This window comes from Mauremys reevesii, linkage group 12 (assembly GCF_016161935.1).
Source record: "Mauremys reevesii isolate NIE-2019 linkage group 12, ASM1616193v1, whole genome shotgun sequence".
Lineage (NCBI taxonomy): Eukaryota > Metazoa > Chordata > Testudines > Geoemydidae > Mauremys > Mauremys reevesii.
The window spans coordinates 29,454,104-29,479,665 of NC_052634.1; the positions used below are offsets into that span (position 1 = coordinate 29,454,104).

A 25,562-nucleotide genomic window follows, 5' to 3' on the forward strand; every position below is an offset into this window, starting at 1 on the left:
GGTCAGGGAACAAGGAGCTGGGGGGTTGGATGAGTCGGGAGTTCGGGGGGTCCTGTCAGGGGGCGGGGAGTGGTTAGATAGGCATGGGAGTCTGGGAGGTTCTGTCTGGGTGCGGGGGTGTGGATAAGGGTTGGGGCAGTCAGGGGACAGGTAGGGGGTAGGGTCCTAGGGGGGCAGTCAGGGGACACGGGGCAGGGAGGCTTAGATAGGGAGTGGGGTCCCAGGAGGGGGTAGTCGGGACAAGGAGCGGGGGGGAAGGGAGTTCAGGGGGGCAGTCACCCAGCCCTCTGCCTGGAGCCCTGACCCCCCTCAGCCCCCCCCAGGCCCCTGGCCTGAGCCCTGTACCACCCACCCTCTGTTGACTCCTTCACCCCTCCACCCCCACATGACTCCAGCCCTGACTCTGGCACCCCCACACATCCCCAGCCCCCCTCCTCTGATACCTGCACCCCCTCACATGCCCCCAGCCCTGACTCTTGCACCCCCCACATCCCCAGCCTCCCCACATCCCATGCACCCCGCACATCCCCACCCCCACCCTGAGCACCAAACGGGAGCTCCTGCACCCCTCCGCACACATTCCCACCTGCACCCCTCACACCAAATGGGAGCTCCCCAGGTAAGTGCCCCCACAGCCAAACCTCCTGCCCCAACCCTGAGCCCACTCCCTCATTCTAGCCCCTGGCCAGACCCTTCATCCCCAGCCCTGTGTTCGGTCCACTCCCACCCTCAGCTCAGTGCAGAGAGAGGAAGAGAATGGGCCAGAACCAGGGAGAAGGTAGGTACCCACTGTACGTGGGCAGGGCCGGGACCCACACTGGCAGCGGGCTGAGCGGGTCCGGCAGCCAGGATCCCGGCTGGCAGGAGCCGGAGGATGGAACCCCTGAGCGGCAGTGGGCTGAGCCGCTCAGCCACTGCCGGTCTGGGGTCCCGGCTGCTGGCCCTGCACAGCCCGCTGCCGGTCTGGGGTTCTGGCTGCCAGACCCTTCCCAGCTGGGGTCCCGGCCGCAGGGCCCGCTCAGCCCACTGCCAGCCTAGGTGAACAGAACCCCAGACCAGCAGCAGGCTGAGCGGGACAACGGTGTAAGATCAACATTTTAATTTAATTTTAAATGAAGCTTCTTAAACATTTTGAAAACCTTGTTTATTTTACAATACACTAATTTAGTTATATAATATATAGACTTGTAGAGAGAGACCTTCTAAAAAACATTAAAATGTATTACCGGCACCCGAAACCTTAAATTAGAGTGAATAAATGAAGACTTGGCACACCGCTTCTGAAAGGCTGCCAACCCCTGGGCTGGAGGAACCTAGAGAGTACATTTCTGATCTACATTTCTATTTGTTTGGTTTTTGTAGGTTAAATTAATTCAGTCTCTGGTCCACTCTCTCCCAAGGGTGTAATGTTGCTGTGCACAATGAGAAATCTTGGGGAAAGATTGAAATGAAATAGAAGCAGCATATGGTGGCAGAACCTAAGGAATTAAAAGCCCATTGATTCTTATATGTGTGCACTGACTCTGAACCAGAAGTGTAATTTTTCTCGCTTTGTGGCTGCAGCCAGTAAAATATTTAAATATCTATCAGGGATGGTCTAGACAGTATTTGGTCCTGCCATGAGGGCAGGGGACTGGACTCGATGACCTCTCGAGGTCCCTTCCCGTCCTAGAGTCTATGAATCTATGAAACTCTGGCTTTTCCTGAATGCTGTAGACTGTAAGTTCCTGGGAAAGGGCAGGGGGAGAGGGAGCAAGAGGAGAAAGGCAGAGACACTGGAGAAGAATAATGGGAGGAGAAGAAAGAGACAGAGAACACAGAGAGACAATCAATGACTGAAGATGTCTCAACTCCATCTTGCTCCTCACAGGTGTTCAGAAAGCTGGGTAGTTGTAGGTTTCAAATATCAAAGGGATCTCCACATACTTGATCTCTCTCTCCTGGCTCCCATTTTAGTATTTTATTTTTGAAATGTTTGGCTTACCCCTGATCTTCTCTTTCCCTAACTGTATTGCAAGTTGGATGGGATTTTTTGTTGTTTTTTTTCTTCCCTTTTGTTCATATCAATATAATTGTAACAGCAAAGGAATCTGTAGGAGCAAAAACTGACTCAAAACTATTTCCCCATCATGCAGGAACAGGGTACAAATAGCTCATGCAGTTGGAATCATTACACGGAAGCCAGGGGATGGGAGATGCAGGTTTCCAAGTGTTCTGTCTTCTCAGATGACACATTCCAGCCCCTTGTATTCCTCCCTCCTGTGTGACCTGCTGGGCTTTGACACATTTATTGTCTCATTCTATTGATAATGTGATTGTAACACAACGTGACTGAAATTAAACCACTTCCAGACAAGGAACCAACAAAAGAGAAAAGCCATTATTGCATTGGCTGGGAATTGAAGCCAGGTCAACTGTTTAGAAGGCAGCTATGCTCCCCACTATACCACCAACACAGCTGGCAGGAGCAGCTTTCCTGCAGGCTACGTGTGCTGGCAAAGGGGGTTACACGTGACTATGGAGCTAGTAAGCAGGGTGGATGGGCTGGAAGCCGCCTGACAGCTGGGAGCAGAGTTGGGGGGCAAAGGTGAAAACAGATCTCATTGGGAGCTGGCCCCACACCCAACCTGCCCCTAGGAGAGGGGAACTGAAGCTCAACTTCAATCATAGAAAACTCTTCCCTAAGAAGGAAGGGGACGGCTTGTTTTAAAGACAAGGTTTGTGGTTTTTGCCCACTACATACAGAGGGGCTGGATAGTGCTGAGTCCAGACAAGACTCTGGTAGGATAAGGAAGAAATTCAGGCTGCCAGTGAGCTGAAGGAGGGAGATGATATTTTGACAGTGATGGACACCTCATCTTAAAGGCCTTTGTCTGCCTCCTTTCTAGTGACTGTTTGGCACAGGAATGCAGCCCCCACTCCTGGGTGTCTCCTGTGGAAATAATGTTTCTGTGCAAAACACAAAAGCTTTTCACAGAAAGGAGGGAAAGGAAATGGCCATGCAGTAGGACAGGAATGTAAGGAATGAAACAGCAGATAATTCTCCCACGTGCATTGACTTTGAACCTTGTTGTTTGCCGTGTTGTTACATCCCTGTTGTTCCCTGGACATGAGAGGTGGGGCAGGGAGGTGGGGGCTCACATATCATCTTTCAAAGGACCAAGGAAGGGAGTGTTATTTACTCCTTCTCATAACACAAGAACTAGGAGGAGTCACCAAATGAAATGAATAGGCTACAGATTTGAAACAAAGTATTTCTTCGCACAACGCACAGTTAACCTGCGGAACCCTTTACCAGAAGATCTTGTGAAAGCCAAGACTAGAACAGAGTTCAAAAAAGAACTAGAGAAGTGCACAGAGGATAGGTTCATCGATGGCTATTAGCCAGGATGGGCAGGGATGGTGTCCCCAGCCATTGTTTTCCAGAAGCTGGGAATGAGCAACAGGAGAACCACAGAGCAATGACAAAGCCAGGCTGTCATGGGCCAGCAGCTAGAGGGATGCACTAAAAATCCAGTGGAGTTATCCCCCTCCTCTCCACCCCCAAGCAGCTTTGAATCTTGATGACACTGATGCTGAAATTCCACTGCCTCAGCATCCTCAACCCCCACTGAAGGCCAGTGTAGAGTCTTTAGATCCCTGTTCATATTTCATACTCCAGCTGATGCACCATTCCTGCCCAGCAACTCACCGTCTGCCCCAGAAGAACCAGCTGGTGGGCTGCACCCACAGGCAGACAACTCATACCGCTCCCCTCAGAGCAGCAGCTGCAGCTGTTGGCAGCTAATCCCCACCTAAGGCTTTGGGGAAGGAGATGGGGGATCACATGTTATTTCTTCCATACATCGAGTCTCACTGTGTTTGAACATATTTTTCTCTAATGCTGATTTAAATTTAGAGCCCCTCCCCCAATGTCTGCTTTGTAAGAGCCTCATTTCTGTACATAAAACATAAGAACAACCATACTGAGACAGACCAATGGTCCATCCTGTCAAGTGTCATAGCTCCCAAGAGTGGTCAAAGCCAGATGCTTTAGAGGGAATTAACAGAACACGTAATCATGAAGTGATCCATCCCATCGCCCATTCCTAGCGTCTTTACAGATGTGAACACAAAGAGACACTTGCAGCTACTTAGAATTATAGAATATCAGGGTTGAAAGAAACCTCAGGAGGTCATCTAGTCCAACCCCGTACTCAAAGCAGGACCAATCCCCAACTAAATCATCCCAGTCAGGGCTCTGTCAACCCAGGTCTTACAAACCTCTAAGGATGGAGATTCCACCACTTCCCTAGGGAACCCATTCCAGTACTTCACCACCCTCCTAGTGAAAAAGTTTTTCCTAATATCCAACCTAGACCTCCCCCACTGCAACTTGAGACCATTGCTCCTTGTTCTGTCATCTGCCACCACTGAGAACAGCCGAGCTCCATCCTCTTTGGAACCCCCTTTCAGGTAGTTGAAGGCTGCCATCAAATCCCCCCCTCACTCTTCTCTTCTGCAGACTAAATAACTCCAGTTCCCTCAGCCTCTCTTCATAAATCATATGCCCAGGTCTCCTAATAATTTTTGTTGTCCTCCGCTGAACACTCTCCAATTTGTCCACATCTTTTCTGTAGCGGGGGGATGCGGGGGGGGGGGGGGAACTGGATGCAGTACTCCAGATGTGGCCACATCAGTGCCAAATAGAAGGGACTAATCACTTCCTTTGATATGCTAGCAACATTCCCACTAATGCTGCCCAATATGCTGTTAACCTTCCTGGCAACAAGGGCACATTATTGACTCATATCCAGCTTCTTGTCCACTGTAATCCCCAGCTCCTTTTCTGCAGAACTGCCACTTAGCCAGTCTGTCCCCAGCCTGTAGCGGTGCATAGGACTCTTCCATCCTAGGCTTTGGCTACACTTACACTTCAAAGCGCTGCCGCGGCAGCGCTTTGAAGCGCTAAGTGTAGTCAAAGCGCCAGCACTGGGAGAAAGCTCTCCCAGCGCTGTCCGTACTCCACCTCCCTGTGGGGAATAATGTACAGCGCTGGGAGCCGCGCTCCCAGCGCTGGGTCTTTGACCACACTGGCGCTTTGCAGCGCCGCAATTTGCAGCGCTGGAGAGGGTGTGTTTTCACACCCTGCTGCAGCGCTGCAAATTTGTAAGTGTAGCCAAGCCCTTAGAGAGTAGGAATGTCCTTGTTGAACCTCATCAGATTTCTTTTGGCCCAATCCTCCAATTTGTCTAGGTCACTCTGGACCCAAACCCTACCCTCCAGCGCTTGGATTCTTTATGTGCTTTCACAGAGCAAAGAGCACATGTTCCATAATTTCATAGGGCAGAGTTTTATGCTATAGGGAGCTTTCCCTGTGGGACTTTTGCATTTGGCAGCTGGATGTTAGTGACCAAAGTCACCAGCCCAACCCTAACCAGTCAAGCACCCTCCTCTGAGCGACAGCAACCTTGACAGTTGACAATAAAGGCACCTTAACCCCTGAGTTCCTTCAATGTGTCCCCCTCTGGGGTCCAGCTCCAATCATCAGATACTCAGGGTATGTCTATACTATCTGCTGAATTGGCGGGCAGCGATCGATACAGCGGGAGGATCGATCTATCGGGTCCAGTGTAGATGCAATAAATCAATCCTCGAGTACTCTTCTGTCGACCACTGTACTCCAGCTTGGTGAGAGGCGCAGGCAGAGTCTACTGGGGAGCTGCAGCAGTCGACTAACCGCGATGAAGACACCATGGTAAGCCGACCTAAGTTGTCATAGGTCTCACCCCCACTTAGAGCTGTTGGGTTCCAAAATGGGGACCTGCACTGTTTTCCCTCTAAACTAAAAATCCTAGTTTAGATCTGGTAAAAGCTGCCACCACCCAATCAGGTACGTGGATTGGGACACAGTCCTTCCCCAAAATCCTTGGGGATCCCAAGAGCCCCAAATCCATGGAGTTCTTACACCCGGGAGAAATAAACCATTCCCCCCTGCTTCCTCCCCCCTCCCTTTTCCTAGGAGAGATACCGGGATCTAACTACAGAGGGATGCCTCCCCCTCCCCTTTCTCTGAGAATCCACCCAAAGAAAGATTAACCAAGTCCTTTACAGAAAAGATTTATTAAAAAATAAAAGAAAGTCACTGTCTCTGTAACCAAGATGGAACAATATACAGGGTTTAAACTTATCAATCTCTGGAGAGAATTCCCCTGTCCTTTCTTTCTCAGTAAAAGCAATCAGTACAGAATTAAAGAAATTATATAGCAAAACACAGAATTGCAAATACAGAAATAAAAGTATAAGAATACTAGTTCCTTGCTAATACTCACTAGCTTGAATAGAAGAATTTATTGCAGAAACCTGGGAGGACTTGATTAAGATGTCTGGACTCTCTTAATTCCCAAGAGAGACTCTCTAAAACAAAGAACAGGAAAAAAAACTTCCCTCCACAGGGATTTGAAATTATCTTGTCCCTCATTGGTCCTCTGGTCAGGTGTCCACAGGTACTGCTTGTTAACCCTTTACAGGTAGACAAAAACCTTAACCCTTAACTAACTGTTTATGACATAAGTACATCGACTTCAGCTATGATATTCATGTAGCTGAAGTTGCGTAACTTAGATTGATTCCCTCCCCTAGAGTAGACCAGGGCTCAGAAAAATCCCAGATCCTCTCTGCCCGAAGCAATGGTACATCCCAGGTTACCAGTTTTACTGTAGCCCACTGCTACTGGATCACACACAGCACTTAAGCACAGTTATTGAACAAAGGGAAATTTCTTTAACAAGGGACAGAGATTTAAACAAACAAATGTGAATGTTTGACAGGCTGGTGAGTTTGGTCACTAACATCCAGAGGAGGGATGGTTGAAAACTCTCTCTACAAGTCTATATATTATATAACTAAATTAGTGTATTGTAAAATAAACAAGGTTTTCAAAATGTTTAAGAAGTTTCATTTAAAATGAAATTAAAATGTTGATCTTACACCGCTGGCCCGCTCAGCCTGCTGCTGGTCTGGGGTTCTGTTCACCTAGGCTGGCAGTGGGCTGAGCGGGCCCTGCGGCCGGGACCCCAGCTGGGAAGGGTCTGGCAGCCAGAACCCCAGACCGGCAGCGGCTCAGCCCACTGCCGCTCAGGGGTTCCATCCTCCGGCTCCTGCCAGCCGGGATCCCAGCTGCCGGACCCGCTCAGCCCACTGTCGGTCTGGGGTCCCGGCCCTGCCCACATACAGTGGGTACCTACCTTCTCCCTGGTTCTGGCCCATTCTCTTCCTCTCTCTGCACTGAGCTGAGGGTGGGAGTGGACCGAACACAGGGCTGGGGATGAAGGGTCTGGCCAGGAGCTAGAATGAGGGAGGGGGCTCAGGGTTGGGGCAGGAGGTTTGGCTGTGGGGGCACTTACCTGGGGAGCTCCCATTTGGTGTGAGGGGTGCAGGTGGGAATGTGTGTGTGTGGGGGGGGTGCAGGAGCTCCCGTTTGCTGCTCAGGGTGGGGGTGGGGATGTGCGGGGTGCATGGGATGTGGGGAGGCTGGGGAGGTGGGGGGTGCAAGAGTCAGGGCTGGGGGCATGTGAGGGGGTGCAGGTATCAGAGGAGGGGGGCTGGGGATGTGTGGGGGTGCCAGAGTCAGGGCTGGAGTCATGTGGGGGTGGAGGGGTGAAGGAGTCAACAGAGGGTGGGTGGTACAGGGCTCAGGCCAGGGGCCTAGGGGGGCATGGGGGGGGTCAGGGCTCCAGGCAGAGGGCTGGGTGACTGCCCCCCCCGAACTCCCTTCCCCCCCGCTCCTTGTCCCGACTATCCCCTCCTGGGACCCCACTCCCTATCTAAGCCTCCCTGCCCCGTGTCCCCTGACTGCCCCCCTAGGACCCTACCTGTCCCCTGACTGCCCCAAACCTTATCCACACCCCCGCACCCAGACAGAACCTCCCGGACTCCCATGCCTATCTAACCGCTCCCTGCCCCCTGATAGGACCCCCCGAACTCTGGACTCATACACCCCCCAGCTCTCTGCCTGCCACAACCGCTCTCCACACCCCTACCTCCTGACAGCCCCCCCAGAACTCCCGACTCATCCAACCCCCCCAGCTCCTTGTTCCCTGACCCCAGAGACCCTCCCACCCTAACTGTGCCCCCAGGACCCTCCTTGCTCCCTGTTCCCTGACTGCCCTGTCTCCTATCCACCCCCACCCCTAACAGACCCGGGACTCCCATGCCCCATCCACCCCGGTCCCTGACTGCCCCTCCAGAGACCCCCATCCCAACCACCCCCAGGATCCCACCCCATCCAACCCACCCTGCTCCCTGTCCCCTGATTGCCCCCCAACCCCTCCCCAGCCCCGGACCCCTTACCATGAGGCTTCCTGCTCATTCGGAGCCCGGCTGCCGCGCGCAGCCACACCCCTCAAAGTGCTGCGCGCAAGGCAGCAGGGCGCTGGATGAGCGGAGAGCGTCTTTCACTCCCCGCAGAGCCAAACGCTGCCCCGCGGGAGTGCGGAGCCCCGGCCCCCAGAGCGCTGCATGCGCGGCGGCAGGGCTCCGGGGGAAGGCAGGGGAGGGGCCGGCAAGTTGCTGTGCTGGCAGGATTTTTAATGTCACACTGGAGTCCCGGCAGGCCCCAGCGTGCCATTAAAAGTTGGCTCGCGTGCCATCGGTTGCCGACCCCTGCTCCAGCCCAACCTTCTGCTGATGCACCTCAACGCACGGCTATGAAGGGTTTGAAGCTTTCATTGCTTAAGTTCCAGGACCCTGAGGGATTTCAGCTCCCCTTTGTCCAGAGGAAACCTTCACCCCACTAACAACCAGGTTCTTGTCCATGGATCACTGTAGGGGGCTGGGTCCCTGTTTGTCTAGTCTCTCTAGCTAGGACAAGCCAGGGCGTCTCTACAGGAATCCATGGCACGCCCACATCTTGAACACTGCGTGCAGATGTGGTCACCCCCCCGATAAAAGATATATTGTAATTGGAAAAGGTTCAGAAAAGGGCAACAAAAATGATTAGGGGTCTGGAGCAGCTTTCATATGACGAGTGATTAATAAGACTGAGACTTTTCAGCTTGGAAAAGAGATGGTAGAGGTCTATAAAGCAATGACTGGGTTGGAGAAAGTAAACAAGGAAGTGTTATTTACTCCTCTAGACACGAGAACTAGGGGTCACCAAATGAAACGAAGAGGCAGCAGGTTTAAACCAAACAAAAGGAAATATTTCTTCACATAACACACAGTCAGCCTGTGGAACCCTGGGGCACCTAGGATCGGCCACTGTAAGAAGACAGGCTACTAGGCTAGATGGACCGTTGATCTGACCCACTCTGGCCATTCTTATGTTGTGTACTTGTGAACTGGGGTGTATGAGCACCAGGGCCCTTCTCCTTCTATCTCTCATGTTTCGTTGACTCCAGCCTTTTTTTCTATTCAGCATCATTGTAAACAAGCTGCCCTCAGCTCCTGTCCCCTCCAGAACCAGTGTCCCCTGTCTTGTGTAAATCACTGACCTCTTTCCTCTCTCAGCACTGACTGCCCCTCCCTGTCCTTGTCCCTCCCTCTGTGCTGATGGGACCCTTCTCTCCAGTCCTTCCTCATCCAGCAGCTCAGTGGATGGGAATCTTAGATTCACCCTGGTGCTTTAGGAGCAGAAACCCCCCCAGAGCTTCCATGCAATTGGCACTTTGCCCTCACTGCTCAGGACTGTAACCTGTGCAGGGAGACTGGCTGGGCCACATGCCAGCTGGGCATGAGCAAAGCAGCAGGGGTGAAAGGCAAACATGGGGAGCGAACCCAGGGCCTTATACATGCGAAGCAAGCACTGTACCACTGAGCCACATCCCCAAACAGGCCTTCTTTGCTGACTGTTACGCTCAGAGCCGGCCTCTTTCCAAGGCATCCAGTGGGTTATAAGCTTCATGGGAAACCTTTTACCCCCAGTCATGCTCTCGTGCAGGTTGCTGGTTCTTAGGGGTCACTTTGCAGCAGGGCCAGATTTGATGTGTGGGGCGGAGAGTGTGCGTGCCCTGGACTCAAGGTAAGCTCAAAAGAAAAAAAAAAAGGCAAGGGAAAAACTGCTGGCTGGAGGCTAAATATGCAGGACAAAGGGTTGGGATTCCTCTACGCTCAGATTTGTTATGTAGCTGGCAGTCTCCTAAATGATGGTCTGTTCCTTCCCTCAAAATGCCGGCTAACCCTCTCCTTTTCAATTTAAAGCTCCATGAAAGGCAAAAAATAATGAGGAAGAAAGCATAGACGCTATGGATGTAGTTAAGAAAGGACTTGGAGTGATAAAAGACCAAAGGAAGGAAAGTATCAATGTTTCTGCCTGGTTTTAAACCAGGGATCTTTTGCAAGTTAGGCAAATGTGATAACCACTACACTACAGAAACCAGCTGCTGTCAGTTTTGGGGCCCTTTTCTAAGGCTTTCTCAGTAGCTGCTACACCAGCTGATTTGCCTTTGAAGAACAGGGAAACAAAGGGCACCAAGAACTTATGTTTTTTGGATGAGCCAAGAAAAGGGAGCAGCATTGTCCCCCTTGGGCAGCCCCTGTTCAATTCCAGTTCAGAAAGCAAAACTCTTCTGCAAGAATATCCAAAAAATATTGTGTTTCACTTTACTTCATAAGTACAGTTGTGTGGCAATTAAATGATGACTCTAAAGTTTCATAAAAGCAAAGAACATTAAACAAAATAGTGTGGGAAATACGGATGTATCTGAGAAAATGGCTTGGAATGAAGGAAGACAAAAATTGATCCGGTCGAGAGAACAGGCCCTGTTTCCCCCTGGTTTGGAGCTTCTCTCACAACTACTGGAATAGCAAAGCTAAGCAAATGGGGTTCTATTGTTGCACAGGAGATTGAAGTGAGGCCATTTTCTCCAGATGGTCATGTCAGGAGTGGGATTTGAAACCACATCTCTATGCAGATACCAGAACACCCAAGAGATACGGAAAAAAGAGTCTTAAAACTGGCACTTTAGACCAGTCCACCATCCTCCTGCTACAAAAAACATGACTTATCAACCCTAGTTTTCATTAATAGTTGATGAACTCTTTAGGGAGGTCGAGATGGCACATCTCTTTCGACTCCTAGAGACCTTCTACAGCACAGCTGATTTGTAGACACACTCACCCGGACCTAAAGTTACACGTTTCCTGGAGCTCCATGAGTTCTGTGGTGTTGGAATCTCCCTGCTCGCATTTTAAGTGAACAAAAGATGGGTGCTGGCATTCTGAGACAGTAATGGTGAACCTCAAAATCCTGCCCTGTGGGCCAGGCAGTTAAGCAACCAGCACCCACAACCTCTACCATGATAGCATCCTGTCTAGGAACAACTCACTGATCAATAGCTGGGGTGTGAAATCCTCATTTCTTTGTTGTTCTATCACTGTAGTCCCCACTTTCCTATTGCTTGTCTGTATAATCTCTGCCTGGTGCTGTGATTCTTTCTGTCTGCTGTATAATTAAATTGTTGGGTGTAAACCAATTAAGGTGGTGGGGTATAATTGGTTAGATAATCATGTTACACTATGTTAGGATTGGTTAGTTACATTTCAGTAAAATGATTGGTTAAGGTATAGCTAAGCAGAACTCAAGTTTTACTATATAGTCTGCAGTCAGTCAGGAAGTAAGGGGGGAATGGGGATGGTGGTAGGGGAACTGGAATTATGTTTTCTAAGTGGGGGGAATAGAAACAGGGAATGGGAACAGGGACACAGGCAAGGCTCTGTGGTGTCAGAGCTGGGAAGGGGGACACTGAGGAAGGAAATTGGAATCATTGCTTGCTGGAAGTTTTCCTCAATAAACATTGAATTGTTTGCACCTTTGAACTTTGTGTATTGCTACTCTCTGGTCATGCGAGAAGGACCAGGGAATGGGAGGGTGATGGAATAAACCCTCTAACAAGTATGTCTTTCAGGGTGTGAAAAACCCCAGAACCCCATGGTTAGATAGTGCTAAATGAAAGGAAAGATTGTTCTGTGAATGTAGCTATTACAGGGATGGAAAACCCCTCCTGTCACTGTAGCAATGGTCTTCGCCACAGTGCTATAGCAGGATTTTAAGTGTAGACAGCCTCAGAGCAAGACCAGATCTGGCTCCAGTTTGGCTCTGTGGATGCTCCGGCACTAAGACAACAGTAATGACAATATACTAATGCATCTGTAGCTGGCAGGATTTGAACCTGCGTGGAGAGACCCCAGTCAATTTCTAGTCCATTGCATTAACCAGCGGTAGTTGATTATTTTATCAAGAGCCAAATTTCTTGGTCAAGGTCTAGTCAATGTCTAGACACCAGAGAAAATAATAATAAGAATATAGAAAGATTTTGCAGTCACTATGGGCATAACTATGACGATTGTATCATGTTTCACTCTATATATTTGGCACCACTGCCTTTCCCTTTAGTCTTGTAGTTTACCAAGGGTAAAACTAAATATCTCTTCAGATACCAGGGAGTGTTTATGTTCATTCCTGCGAGCTACACAGGGCTTTGATGTATCTGCTTTCAATCCTCCAGCTCTGCCGGGACAAGTAACATTTCAGGCTGTCACTGAACTGAAGAGGGGAGATCATTTTTTGACAGGTTACGCCTCCTCTTAAAAGTGTTTGTCTGGCTGGCAGCCCTGGTTCCCAGGTCTCTCCTGAGGGAAGAAAGTTTCTGTGCAAAATACTAAAACTTTTAACAGAGAGGAGGGAAAGGTGATGGCCACATGATGGGGCCAGTGTGTACGACAACATGGTTCTTTTATGTGGGATGACTCTGAACACTGACTGATCTCCACTCCCTTGGATTTGAAGAGATGTTTAGTTTTGCACTTGGGAACATGTAAGGCTGAAGCAATGTTATGGATGGTGACACTACGATTGAAGGGTTATTTAATGTTGTAAAAATTGTTAAAAACTCTTAGCTTAAACTGGAACTGCCTGTTATTAAAGGCTGGTTTCCCCACATCAATTCCATAAGCTCTGCTAGAAACACCCTGGATTCTCTCCTGCCTCGGTGGGAACTGGAGGGAATCGTCCCCTGCTGCCCTTGGCTCCAGGCTGGTTTTTCTGGGGAGGGGACGTGGAATTGATTTGTTTGCTGTTGAGAAGGGAGCCAGGCCAGTTCTCAGGGAACGTGAATTCCCAGCCCAGCCCAGGCTGCTGCCCTGTCCCAGCCTCTGTTCCCCTGGGGGCCCCGCGCGTTTGACTCTAGAGCAGGCCGGGAGCAGCAGCTGAGGCAGAGGACAGCCTGGGCCGGGCAGATGCTAGGAGCAGAGCACCAGAGGCCTCTATTGGCTCCCTCCCCAGCAGCAAACAATCAGTCCCCACCCGCACCCCGGGACAGCAGCCTGGCGCCAAGGGCAGTGCCCACTGGGGGTTTCTCTTTTTCCTGTTCCTGGGGTGAGCAGGGACCTGTGGGTGTTTCTAGCAGAGCAGTTGGAACTGAATTGGGAACCAGCTTTTAATAACAGGCAGCTCAAGTTCAGACTAATTTTGTTACAATTTTCTTTATAATGTAAAATAATTCAAAAGTAAACGGGCAGGAATGATTGGAACTCTTTTCTCCCGGGCATAGAAAGAAACGGCTTTTTGGCTTTTCATGATACGGGAGTCAGGTTCATTCACTGTTCGGAAGCAACGTGCTCAGAAGCCTGTTGTGTTTCATTTCTTAGGTTCTGCTGCTGTCATGTAGCCATTTCCTTCCCTTCCTTTCTGTCCAAAGCGCAGAGCCCAGTCCCTCCAGGGAGAGGACATCTTTCATCTTTCCTTCCTCAACAGCCCCCTTCCCTGGGGAGCCCTTTGCTGGGGTCTGGGTGAGGAACAGCTGTTTCTGAGGATTAATTTCACACCATATTTGGTGTTGATATATAGATTTTACAGCCAGATTAGATCATTAGGTACCTCTGATCTGACCTGATTCAGAACAGAGTCCAGAGAATTTTACCCAGTGATTCCTACAACCACCCCAAGATCTTCTGGCTGAACGAGGAGGGTTCATTCAGAAAGTCATCATGTTTGGATGTAAAGGTGGGAAATGATGGGGAAATTGGCCCCTCTTTCAAGTTTAAATGTTGTAACTTCTCCATCTAGACCAGGGTGGCCAACCTGAGCCTGAGAAGGAGCCAGAATTTCCCAATGTATCTGCCAAACATGCACCTTTGTATGCAACTACTGAGTCAATTGTGAACCTTCCCATCATTATCATTATCCCTGTGAAATGATGATGGTGATGGACACTTGGCTCTGTATCCCAGTGTGCCCTGGACGTCTACAGGCTGCATTAGCCAATCCAACCATTCGGCACTTGCAGATGGGCACCTCTGTATTGTGCCTGAGTCTTGTACAGCTGTGAAAGGCTGGTAGATGCCGATATTTTCCCATCTTTTTAACCTGCACTAATACCAGGCCAGGACAGGGCTGGGAAGAGAGAGAGAGCAGCAGGTTTCCCCAATTGTTTCCTGCTCGCTTTTTCTTGACTAGCTTCACCTCTGCACCAACTTGCACTTTTCCTATGTGAGCCTGGCTAGCTCAGTTGGCAGAGCATCAGACTTTTAATCTGAGGGTCCAGGGTTCAAGTCCCTGGTCAGGTGATAAACTTCTCACTATGAGTGTAAAAATCTCACTTTCTGGAGTCTTCTTTGGTGTTACTCTTTCTCTTCAGGATTTTCCTTTCCTAAGAAGAGCCTTTGTGTGGGGGGGATTGAAGGAACAACTCCTTGACATCCCCTCTGTCCTTGCAGCCTGGAGGAATAAAGGCCTCTGGGCATATAGCATGTTCCTCCCCTGCACACACACACACACACAGAATATCCCTAAGGAATTAGAATCACCTGCTGCCTTCCCCTGTCCTGCTGGATCCCCAAATGAAGATGCTCTTCAGCCCAAACCCATGTCCCCTGTACTCCCAGTGCCCCTCAGACCCAACCCTCAGTCCCTCCTATGCTCACTGCTCCTCACTCCCAACCAGAGCCTGCTCCTCTTCACCCTTCTCCTCTGTCCCAACCCACAGGCCCCTCCTATTCCCAGTGCCCCTCAGACCCAACCCACAGGCCCCTCCTCCTCACGCTGCTCCTCAATCCCAACCCACGGCTCCCTCCTTCCCTCCAGCAGCAGGTGCTTCAGACCCCCTCAGGAAGATTTTCTTGAAAGGTTTCATGTATGAGTCTGCATGTGGATTTTACAGTATGTTGGAAATAGGTTGGGTTGCTTGCCGAAATGATCACTTGTGGCTGGTGTTGGATTCCCAGTCTCCTTGTTATTGGGGCAGGAGAAACAAAGGGTCGTTATCCTTGATGTGTGAATCAAGGACTCAACCCTGGGTGTAAACTAAATGAGCTGCCCACAGATTCTGGAAGCCACAATGAGCATTTGGTGCGATAGCTCAGACCTTTCCCTGTCCCAGAGGGAGGGGGTCACCTGCAAGGGGCTTGGACCACTGACCTATCAGCTCTTAGCTCCCAAACTTTCAGTAACTCTGTTATCAGTGCCAGTGAGTGTCATTTAAACCATAAGAAAAACCACACTGGGCTAGACCAAAGGTCCATCTAGTTCTGTATTTTATCTTCTGACAGTAGCTAATACCAGGTGCTCTAAAAGCATCTTAACAAGGCACCACTGGGAGTTGAACCCAGCATCTCCTGTTTACAAAACAGGTACTTTAACCAGCTAAACCAGGGTGCCTGCCTGTGGCTAAAGTAAAGTGTCTGCTCACACCTGACTCCCTGCATCCCCACCTGGGCCCCACAAAGCAGAGCAGCAGGTGAGGTTTTCCTTGCAAGCTGTGTGTGTGTGAATCTTTGGCCAGGCCTGCACTACAAAGTTATTTCAGCAGAATTATATTGCTCAGGTGTGTGAAAAACACACAAAGCTCCCTCGGTCGGCAATGCCACATCTGGTGACAAAACTGCCCTATTTTGGTTACCAAATAAAACCACTTTGATGAGCTTTTTGCAGCAAACTTAAAGTGACAGAGTGTCAGTGTAGACGCTGCTGTTCATTATATCACCATAACTGGCCTCATCTAGTATCCCACAATGCCCTCTGTGAACTCGCCTGCCCTGCATTCCTGCTACAGAGCCATGGGCCCCTCCCCTTTCATCGCTCCGGGAAGTTCTGACAGCTGAGCCCGCTGCTCTGCTCCGGCAGCCAGGAGCAAATCACTGCCGTGGATGCTGCTCTCTCCCGCACTGTGAACACAGAGCAGGGTGGCGGGAACTTCCTTACATGGGGGGGCACCGGCATCCAAACTATGACACCCCCATGACACCCCTTCCCTCGAGGAGGCTCTTACCTTCTAAACAGGGACGTCTGTTTTCTAGTAAAATCACTAAAAGGGAAGGAGAAAACTCGAAAGAGGTTCCTCCTGGCGCTCACGTACGTGAACCCGAATACTCCCTCAGTCCTCAAAGAGAGACCTGGAGAAGGAGACTTGCTGAAGCAAAGCCACAGGGGTCTCTGAGGTTTCCCTGGCCCCTCGCCCCGTCCTGCCTGGCTGATGTCAGCATCTCTCTGTGAGGTCACCACCTCCCCACCACCTTTGACCAATAGTCTGAGGTCCTGCAAAAGGCCTTTGTGATGTCACTGCCTGTCACGGACTCACAGATCGTGCCCACTCTTGGCCCTGTGCGGTCCATGGGGGGTGCCCCTTTCAGTGCGACAGCCCTTCGCAGGGGTCCACTCTCTCTCGGGGTCAGGCCCCTCCACCTCCTGGAGCCGCACCTCTCTGAGCCTTAGCACGTCTGTCTCTCGCCGTGGGCCCCCTCAGGGAGTCCACGCGCTCTGGACCCCCTGGGCCTCCTCATCCCCGAAGGGGTTGATGCCCCCTGTTCTCTAGACCGGAGCGACTCTCAGCCAGCGTAAAACAGGAGGGTTTATTGAGAGTTGAACACAGCACAGGAAACTCTCAGGGCCTCAGGCCTGGCCTCCCTCAGCCCAGCACATCCCAGTCCCCCTGCAGCCAGGTGGGCTCTGCCTGCTTCCCCTCGCCAGCCCCGAGCCCTCCTGCCCCCAGCTGGGCCTCCGATATCCCCGGCCCCAGGCCCCGCCTCTGTCCATTGTCTTTTCTCCAGGTAAACAGGGTTGCCTGGGCCTCCCCTCTCCGCCCCCCTCTGGCTGGAACAGGTTGGTCACGGGGTCCTCTCCCCGCAGCCCATTGTCCTCTCACTGGCCAGAACTGGCTGTGACTCCTGAGCTGGGTCTCCGGGTCACCAGGTCACCAGTCACTGGGGTCTCCATCCTCCAGGCCATCAGCCAGGGTCCCAAGTCCCTCTCCGGTCCTCTGTAGCAACAAACTCCCTCTCCCCTCACCTCGTTAAACCAGTAACACCTGGGGACACTGAGTCCCGCTCCCTGTGCATGCAAACCACTGGAAAACACAGAAAACCCTAAGAAAATCCCCCACTTCGTCACAGAGCCCAGCACCTCTCCTCCTCTGGGCACCTAGAGCAGAGGCGGCTGGTGCTGACGGCTCCAAGGGAAGGCTTAAAAGCCACAGAGCAGCCGAGGGCAGGGCCAGAGGAGGGCAGGACCATGCCTAGGTGTGGCCTTCAAACAGGCACAAAAACACCCAGCCAGGCTGCTTCCTGCTATGCCAAACCCCACTGAAGGCCACCCGCAGACCAGCATGTGGGGAGGCAGCTGATGCTCTGTGGCCAACATCAGAAGATGGTAGGAAAGCAGGGCCAGCCCCCCTGGTGGCGCCTCTTACCGTTCCCACTCTCCATGCTCACTTTGGCAGTGGGGCAGGAGATTTTTCCCCAGCTGGCGAGAAGCAGAGAAACACCCAGGCTCCGAAGACGCTATGTAGCAAGTACCCTCCAGCACAGGGACAGGCGCACACTTGGAAGAGGGAAACTGCTCCACACACTAGCCCGGGCAGCCGCCCATTTTCTCTGGCAAGTCAGGAAGGGCAAAGGCGAGACTGGAAGCACCTGGGGCTCATGCCCCAGCCTTTGTGATACCCAACCCCCAACTCCTTCCTGGGGCTCTAGCTGAAGCCAGAGCATTGGCCTGAGCGGCCAAGAAGAGGTTCCAGCCCTGAAGGGAGCAGGACTTTCAGCACAAAGGTAAAACTGCACAAGCACAACCACGAAGGGACTCGAACCCTCAATCGCCTGATCCGAAGTCAGACGCCTTATCCATTAGGCCACGTGGTCACACAGAAAAAAGCCCTCCAGGCACTTCTTTGGAAAAGGCCGACACTGACGCATCCAACGAAGGAGGGATTCACCCACGAAAGCTCATGCTCCAATACGTCTGTTAGTCTATAAGGTGCCACACGACTCTTTGCTGCTTTTGCAGACACTGTGTTTCTCAGGTCAGCTACTGAGGGGGGGCCGAGACTCTCTGGGCACAAGAAGTCGAGTTCCCAGTGAGATGTGAGACTTAATTCTCTGGAGCCAGGTGCAGGGCTTTGGCAGGGTGTCATAAAATTCACCCAAGCCCCAGCTGCTTAGATCTAGGAAGCCTCCCTCTCCCATCCCCCCTGTGGCGGGTGGGTTGGTGGGTGCTGGGGGAGGGGGCATTGCCTTCCCATGTGGCTTCCTGCCTCCCCTGTGCAGCCTGCAGCGCCTCACTGGGGGTAGGGGATGGGGCTTCCCCGTCCCCAGCGTGGGGCAGGAGTGAAGGGGCTGCAGAGTGGTGGCTGGGGGGCGGGGACGGAGAGGGCAAGTTGTCACAAAATACACCCAAGCCCCAGCTGCTCAGGTAGGTCTATGAACCCCCTCCCCCATCTCCCCTGTGGTGGGGAGGGGCACTGCCTTCACATGTGGCTTCCTGCCTCCCTGACCCCTGCTGCAGCCTGCTGCCCCTCACCACAGCCTCACTGGGGGACGGTGGGAGGGGATGGGGCTGCCCCCCCTTCCCCAGTGTTGGGCAGGAGTGGGGGCTGGGGCTGGGGTGGGGGCAGGGGGGGAATCATAGGGTCAAACACTCACGGAAGCCCCAGCAGCTGCTAAGGTGAGTGATGTCTGTCTCCTGGCCGGAAGTCCCCTTCGCGTCTCCTCCAGGTAGGGGCAGGGGAGGGGAGGGCTGCCAAGCACGGCACGGACCCCTCCACTCCCCTCCCCCTCCTGAGGTGCTACAGCAGCTTGCACTGCTGTTATGCTGTAGCCCTTAGGCGGTGGCAGCAGCAGCAGCAAGGGAGAGAGACGCGCGCTGCGCACTCTTTACGTTCAGGCAGGGAAGCTCCAGGGCGGGGAGTGGGGGGAAGCTCCAGCCCTGGCGGCGGCGGCGGCGGGGGAAATGAGAGGCGGGGGCGCTCCAAGCAGGGGAGAAACCTAGCTCCAAATATTGGTGGAGCAGAACCCCTGACTGTGCATATTCCTGGGGCTTTAGCCCCAGGAGCCCATATAAGTTGGTGCCCATGGCCTCCACGAGTGCTGCACTCTGACCAGCTGAACCAGGCAAGCCACGGGAAGCTTCTCAAGGTCTTCCCCTGGTGTGGGCTTGGATGCGAAAAGCACCTGGCCGTTAATCAGCTGTTGCAAGAAGTGTGCAGAGTAGGAGTAGCGATGGGGCTGTAGCTTTCCACAGCATCTCAATTTGGGCAGCTTTCCATTCCCCTTTTCTGTGTAATGTCCCTCCCACGGGTTTCACTTGCGGAGCTGTACGACTCTGGCATGGTGGCCATTTAGAAATCTTTTCCTGGCTTTTCTTTTTCGCCTGGCCCCAGCGTTAGGACTGTTTGGGTGTTTCAGTGTGTGTGTTTTCCCATTTGGAGGCATTTGGAAGTTTGGAAGGGGAGCCGAAAGAGGAGTCTTTTTCACAAGCAAGTTGGCTTTCAGCACAGGTAGGGCCCTTGGCCGTAAAGCTTAGCTCCGTCAGTGCGTCTGCATGGGGTTCCTCCAGTGCCTCAAGAGCCCGTGCTAAACTCTCGGTGTGGGCGTTTGGCTTCCGCCACTCAGAGTGCCGTGCCTGCGTCTTCCCAGGGCCGGCTCCCGTGAGGCGCGCATAACTTGGGAGGAAAGGGGTAGAAGAGAAAGCAAGTGAAGCTGACTTCGAGTGGTGGTGCCCCTGGGTGGAGTGGTCCTCCTGCTCCTTCCTGTCAGAGGGGTGGGCTCGAGTGTGGGCTTGGGGGGTCTGGCTGTGGGCGGTGGGAGGATGGTGTCCAGGGAAGTCCCAAAGGTCACCCTGCGCCGGCGGAGTGTGAAGCCTCTCCCCTAGGTTGGGGTGCCGAGTGTTAAGCCTTCCTCTGTGGCTTGGGCTGGGGAGCGTGATCCGGCGTCGGGTCCATTTGGGTGGAGCTGGCGGCCGGCAAGAATTCGGGCCATCAGGTCAACCCTCTGTGGACAATGGGGGCGAGCCGGCAGGCCTGTGATTTTGGCTTCGCTGGGCGGGCAGCTCAAGCCTGGCCTCCTATGAGCCTGGAAGGCAGCTGGCCGGGCTCAACCGTCTCCTCCCCGGGCCCAAGTTCCTTTCAGGCAGCAGGTGGAGTGAGGAGCCCAGGGAGGGGAGACCAAGGAGGTGTCCGGAGCCTCGTCCTGCCTGGTGCCCAGCAGGGCTCTTGCCCACTCCCGGCCCACCTGGTTTTGGCCTCTGCCACCCCTAGCAGTCAGCCAAAAGAGCAGAAGTCACCCTCTCCCTCCCGCAGTGGCCAGCATGGAGCTTGAACCCATGACCTTGGCGTTATTAGCACCATGCTCTAACCAGCTGAGCTAGCCGGCCTACGGGAAGCCCTTTCTTGCCTGACCCTTTTGGAAGGAGTCACCGGCTGGCGCAGGGAACGATGTGGCCTCCGTTATCGAATGGATGGATCAAGACGCCATCTGCCAAGGTAGGGGAATTAGCTCAAGTGGTAGAGCGCTCACTTCGCATGCGAGAGGCAGCGGGATCAATGCCTGCATTCTCCAGCGGTAAGGCAGCCGCAGGACCTTCTCTTGCCCTTCTTTTAGAAGCCATGGTCAGTCAGCCGGCTCAGCTCCTCCAGTGGCCTCCATCCCTCTCCCCCTTGGCCTCCCAAAAAGCCAGCCCTTGCGGAGCACAAAGCTCTTCCTCCCCGGCCCTTCTCCCCCTTGCGCTGACTGGGAGGCTGGAGACAGCTGGGGGAAGTTAGCTCAAATGGAAGAGCATGGGAGAAGTAGTCAGACCCAGACACACATTCTCCAGCCTGCTCTGCTCTGCTTTGCTCTGCTGGGCTGGGCTCTAGTGGGGGACCTGCACCTTTCTTTCTGAGCTCTCACTGGAGCACAATCCCTTTCCTCCTCCCTCCCTGCTAGTCTACACCAAGCTCATTGGCCGGGAGGGAGAGCCACTCAAATACAGAATTACTCACATCCCAGGGGTCCATGAAGGGAATGAGGAGATGGGCGGGGTGGCACGCGATACCAGCTCAGCTGGGACCGTGAGACCTCGCAGCCTCCTGATCTCAGGCAGCATGGCAGCCGTGGAGCAGAGCAGAGCATGCAGACAGCTTGGAGACAGCCAAAGCGGGGAAGGGCTGTGTTGGTCTGGAAGAGGGAGTCGGTGGCTGTCTATCCTGGCGGAGGCAGGGTCGTTTTGCTGTATGCTGGGCCAGAGGCCAGGGAGCCTGCTAGAGTTGCTGAGCTGGGCCTGCTCCTGGCTTTGCTTGGGTTAGAGGAAAGTGGTGAAGATAAGAACGGCGCTCCTGGGTGAGACCGATGGTCCATCTAGGCCCCTATCACGTCTTCTGACAGTAACCGATGCCAGGCGCTTCAGAGGCAATGGCCAGAGCAGGCAATCGTCAAGTGATCTATCCCTGTGTTGTCTTCTGAAGCTTGGTGCTTGTTTCAGGGGCTAACTCTCACCCCAGACACACTCCAGGGAGGGAGCGTTGGTGTTTGTGCCGAGGAGCGTGGCTGGGACTCGGACCCCCTTCCCCAGCTCTGGGTAGCACGCCCCCCTTCCCCCCATTTCAGGCTGTGTTCTGCTTAAGGCCACAGAGCCCTTTCCTTTTTTTGCCCGGTGCCTGAGAGTCAGGCCAGCTGTGGGGAATTAGCTCAAGCGGCAGAGCGCTCGCTTTGCATGCGAGAGGTAGTGGGGGGCGATGCCCGCATTCTCCAAGCCTGTCGACTAAGGGCTCCTGATTAGCGTGGTGGACGGGAGAGCTGGCCATCTGACTTTTGGCCTGGCTGCCCATAGCGGTCAGGCCGAAAAATCAAAAGCCACCCTCCCCAGGCCCACAGCCACCCAGGGGCTCCTCTGCACCATCTTGCCTGAGCGGGTGGAAGTGGAGCCTGGAACTGAGCTGATGGGCTGAGGGTTATTTGCACTGTGCGCTTCACATGGAGGTGAAAACACGGGGCACAGATCTTTGAGCACAACCCCCGTCCTGAGGAATGGGGGGGGGCTGCATAAAGAGAGACCGGCTCTCCCTGGCGGGGCTGCTCTTCACAGGGGCAGTCCCACTGTCTATTGGTACCAGAGTTTTGCCAGCCTCCTTTCGTGGGCTGACCTGGCTCCTCTCTCTCTAGGGAGACTGGCGACCCCAAACTTCCCAGAAACCATCATAGCGAGGCCAACCTGAGCACAGACACCTGCTCAGCACCCCAGGGTGCAGCCCTGAACTCCGGCAATCGGCTACACTCAGCTGCCCACCCAACAAGCGTTACACGCAGGAGCCTTCGTGCCCCGCGTGTTCAGCTCCCTCCCAGCGCCAGCTTTAAACTCCGCTGCTCAGTTCTAAGCGTTGGCCACACGGGGGCAGCCTGGAGCTCAGCCAACGCCTCCCGTTGCTGGTTGCGTTTCCCACTCCTCGTGGCAGGTTCACACCCCGCAGGCAGATCTCTGAATCGGAGCCGAACCGTTCCCCAAATCCGGCGCTTTAGCAGCAGCTTTGCTAGGAAAGCGCTGACGTCCCCAAGTAAAGTAAGAGCCAGAGCGCTGTGTCCAGGATCTTCTATTGGGCCCCTCACCGTGGTGTCTGTCAGGCGCAAGGAGAAACCAGGGAAATGTTTTCATGGCGTTTCAGGGCAGAAGGGGCCATTAGCTCAGCTAGTCTGACCCCTGAATAACACAGAATTACACCATGACACATATTGATCCCACAGATCTTAGATAGATCAAAGCGTTTCAGCCCTCAGGAAGGAGGCTAAACTGGGTGCCAGAGGCAGCGAACAAGGGGCCCCCAAGGCAATGGCAGGGAACTGACGAGGTGAAATATGCCCCGATGAGCCCAGCAGGCGACCCACCCCCATGCTACAGAGGTGGGAGTCCCTGTTCCTCCTGCCCTTAGGAATCTCTGGTGGTAAGTGGGCCCCCCCCGTTCCCCAGATAAGAATCCTCCATGTGGTTTCCCTGGCTTCACCTCCAGATAAGAACATTGTGTGGAGGGGGTGGGAGGAAGGTTGTCTGGCAGATCTGTAAAGGGGGACTGTGTCTCCCTGTCTGGCCCAGGCTCCTGGGAGGAAGTGATCTCAGTGTGTCTGGCTGTCTCCATTCCTCCCACCCATAAGAATCCCTGGTGTGTGGGTGCACCCTAGACCATTAAGGATCTCTGGTGGGTGGGTGTCTCTCTCCCCTAGTCAGGATCTCTGGGGCGTGCCTGTATAAAAAGAGACTTTGACTCACCCAGGCTGGTCTGCCATCATAGAAGAGACCAGGTCCTTCTGTGGAGGGTTTGCGTTCCTCCAAGGACGTGATCTCAGTGTGTGTGGGTGTCCTTGTCCCTTCAACCCTTAACAATCCCTGGTGCGTGGGTGCGCTGGGCCCCATTACAATCCCCTCTGTCTTACCCTCCATGAGGGATCTGGTGGATGTGGGTGTTCTCCACGCTACTGGGGGTGTCTGTTGCCCCTGTCCCTCCTGGTTAATAGTGGATTGTGTGGGTTTCCCCCCACCCGTTAAGGATCTGTGTTGTGTGGATGCCCCCGTTCTTCTCATTAAGAATGGTGCAACGGAGCATAAGGGTGTGTCCCCCACCCCATGAACTAGCTCCCATGTATGGTTCCCCTGCCCCATCCAGGCTCTGTGGGTGTCACTGTTCCGCTTTTCAAGACCCGTGTTGCAGGGGGTGTCCCTCCCCCCAAGTCAGAATCCCCAGCGTGTGGGTGCTCCCATCCCCCCTGCAGTCTCTGTGGTGTGTGGGTGTCTCTGTTCCCCTTTTCAAGATCCGTGTGCAGGGGGGCGTCCCTCCCCCCAAGTCAGAATCCCCAGCATGTGGGTGCTCCCATCCCCCGCTCCAGGCTCTGCGGGGGAGGGGGTGTATAAAAAGAGACAATGTCTCACTGTCTTGCCCAGGCTACACTGCAGGAGCTACTCACAAGCACAATCCCACTACTAATCGGCACAGGAGTTTTGACCTGCTCTGTTTCCAATCTGGGCCGGTTCACCCCTCCTTAGGCAACCTGGAGACCCCAAGCTTCCCCAGGATCACCATATTGATGCTGAACGTAATGCAGACACCCGATCGGCACAGCCCCCTGCAGCCCAGAACTCCTGAGCTCAAGCGATCCGCCAGCCTCAGCCTCAGCCTCCCCAGGAGCTGGGATCACAGGTACCAGCCACGGAGCCTGGCTTGTTTCTCAGCCTGGCAGCTGGAGCTTTAAACTCTGCTTGTGAGCTCTGTGCCTGGGCCAGACAGGGACAGCCTGGAACTGGGAAATGCTCCTGCTCCCCCTGCCCCCGTCTCATGTCGAGCTGCAGGCGCCACTGTCGTCCCAGGTAAGATCCTGGATGTTTCGGTGCCCCCCATCCCCTGCCCAGGAGCCCAGGTGTCCAGGTACCTCTGCCCCCCATACAGAATCCTGGATGTGTGGGTGTCCGTCCCTCTGCAGAGGATACCGGAGTGTGGATGCCCTTGTCCCCCCCTACAAGATCCTGGGTGTGTGGGTGCCACTCTCCCCCCCTAGAAGATCTCGGGTGCGTGGGTGGGTGCCACTGTTCGCCCTTACAGCATCCCTGGTGCACGGGGGCCTCCCTCCGTCCCAACTCAGGGGCCCCAGGGTGTGAGCGCTCCCATCCCCCGATACAGGCTGGGGCGGGGGAGGGGTATAACTGGTTCTCCCTGTCCTGCCCAGGCGGTGCTACAGCAGCTGTTCACAGGGGCAGCAACCCCACTGTCAACCTGCAGCTTTAACCTGCTCCAGGGGTGACCCATGCGGGTCGGGAGTGAGGGGCACCAGCAGAGCTGAGAGTCTGGAGGTCAGGACTGGGATAGCAGGGGCTGCGAGTCGGGAGTGAGGGGCACCGTCAGAGCTGGTTGACACCTAATGGGCTGCGGGTCGGGAGTGAGGGGCACCAGCAGCGCAGTAACTGGGGAGTTCAGCGAGGAATCGAGGGGGCTGCGGGTCGGGAGTGAGGGGCACTGGCAGAGCTGTGAGGCTGGAGGTCAGGACTGGGATAGCAGGGGCTGCGGGTCGGGAGTGAGGGGCACCAGCAGAGCTGTGAGGCTGGAGGTCAGGACTGGGATAGTAGGGGCTGCGGGTCGGGAGTGAGGGGCACCAGCAGAGCTCTTGGTGTGGAGATCAGGATTGGGATAGGAGGGGCTGCGGGTCGGGAGTGAGGGGCAGCAGCAGAACTGTGAGTCTGGAGGTCAGGACTGGGATAGCAGGGGCTGCGGGTCGGGAGTGAGGGGCACCGGTAGAGCTGAAGGAAACCCAGGGGTCTGTGGGTCAGGAGTGAGGGGCACCGGCAGCACAGTGACTGGGGAGCT

General features: G+C 53.9%; 3 non-coding genes across 3 annotated transcripts; 1 reads left to right on the forward strand and 2 right to left on the reverse strand.

The window, feature by feature from the left end:
• Positions 1-14,471: 14,471 nt before the first annotated feature.
• Positions 14,472-14,544, forward strand: TRNAK-UUU. Its single transcript has one exon. It is a non-coding gene; the product is annotated as a tRNA-Lys (tRNA).
• Positions 14,545-18,035: 3,491 nt separating this feature from the next.
• Positions 18,036-18,108, reverse strand: TRNAR-UCG. The gene has a single exon. It is a non-coding gene; the product is annotated as a tRNA-Arg (tRNA).
• A 2,435-nt stretch (positions 18,109-20,543) lies between these two features.
• TRNAI-AAU lies at positions 20,544-20,617 on the reverse strand. The gene has a single exon. It is a non-coding gene; the product is annotated as a tRNA-Ile (tRNA).
• Positions 20,618-25,562: the final 4,945 nt, after the last annotated feature.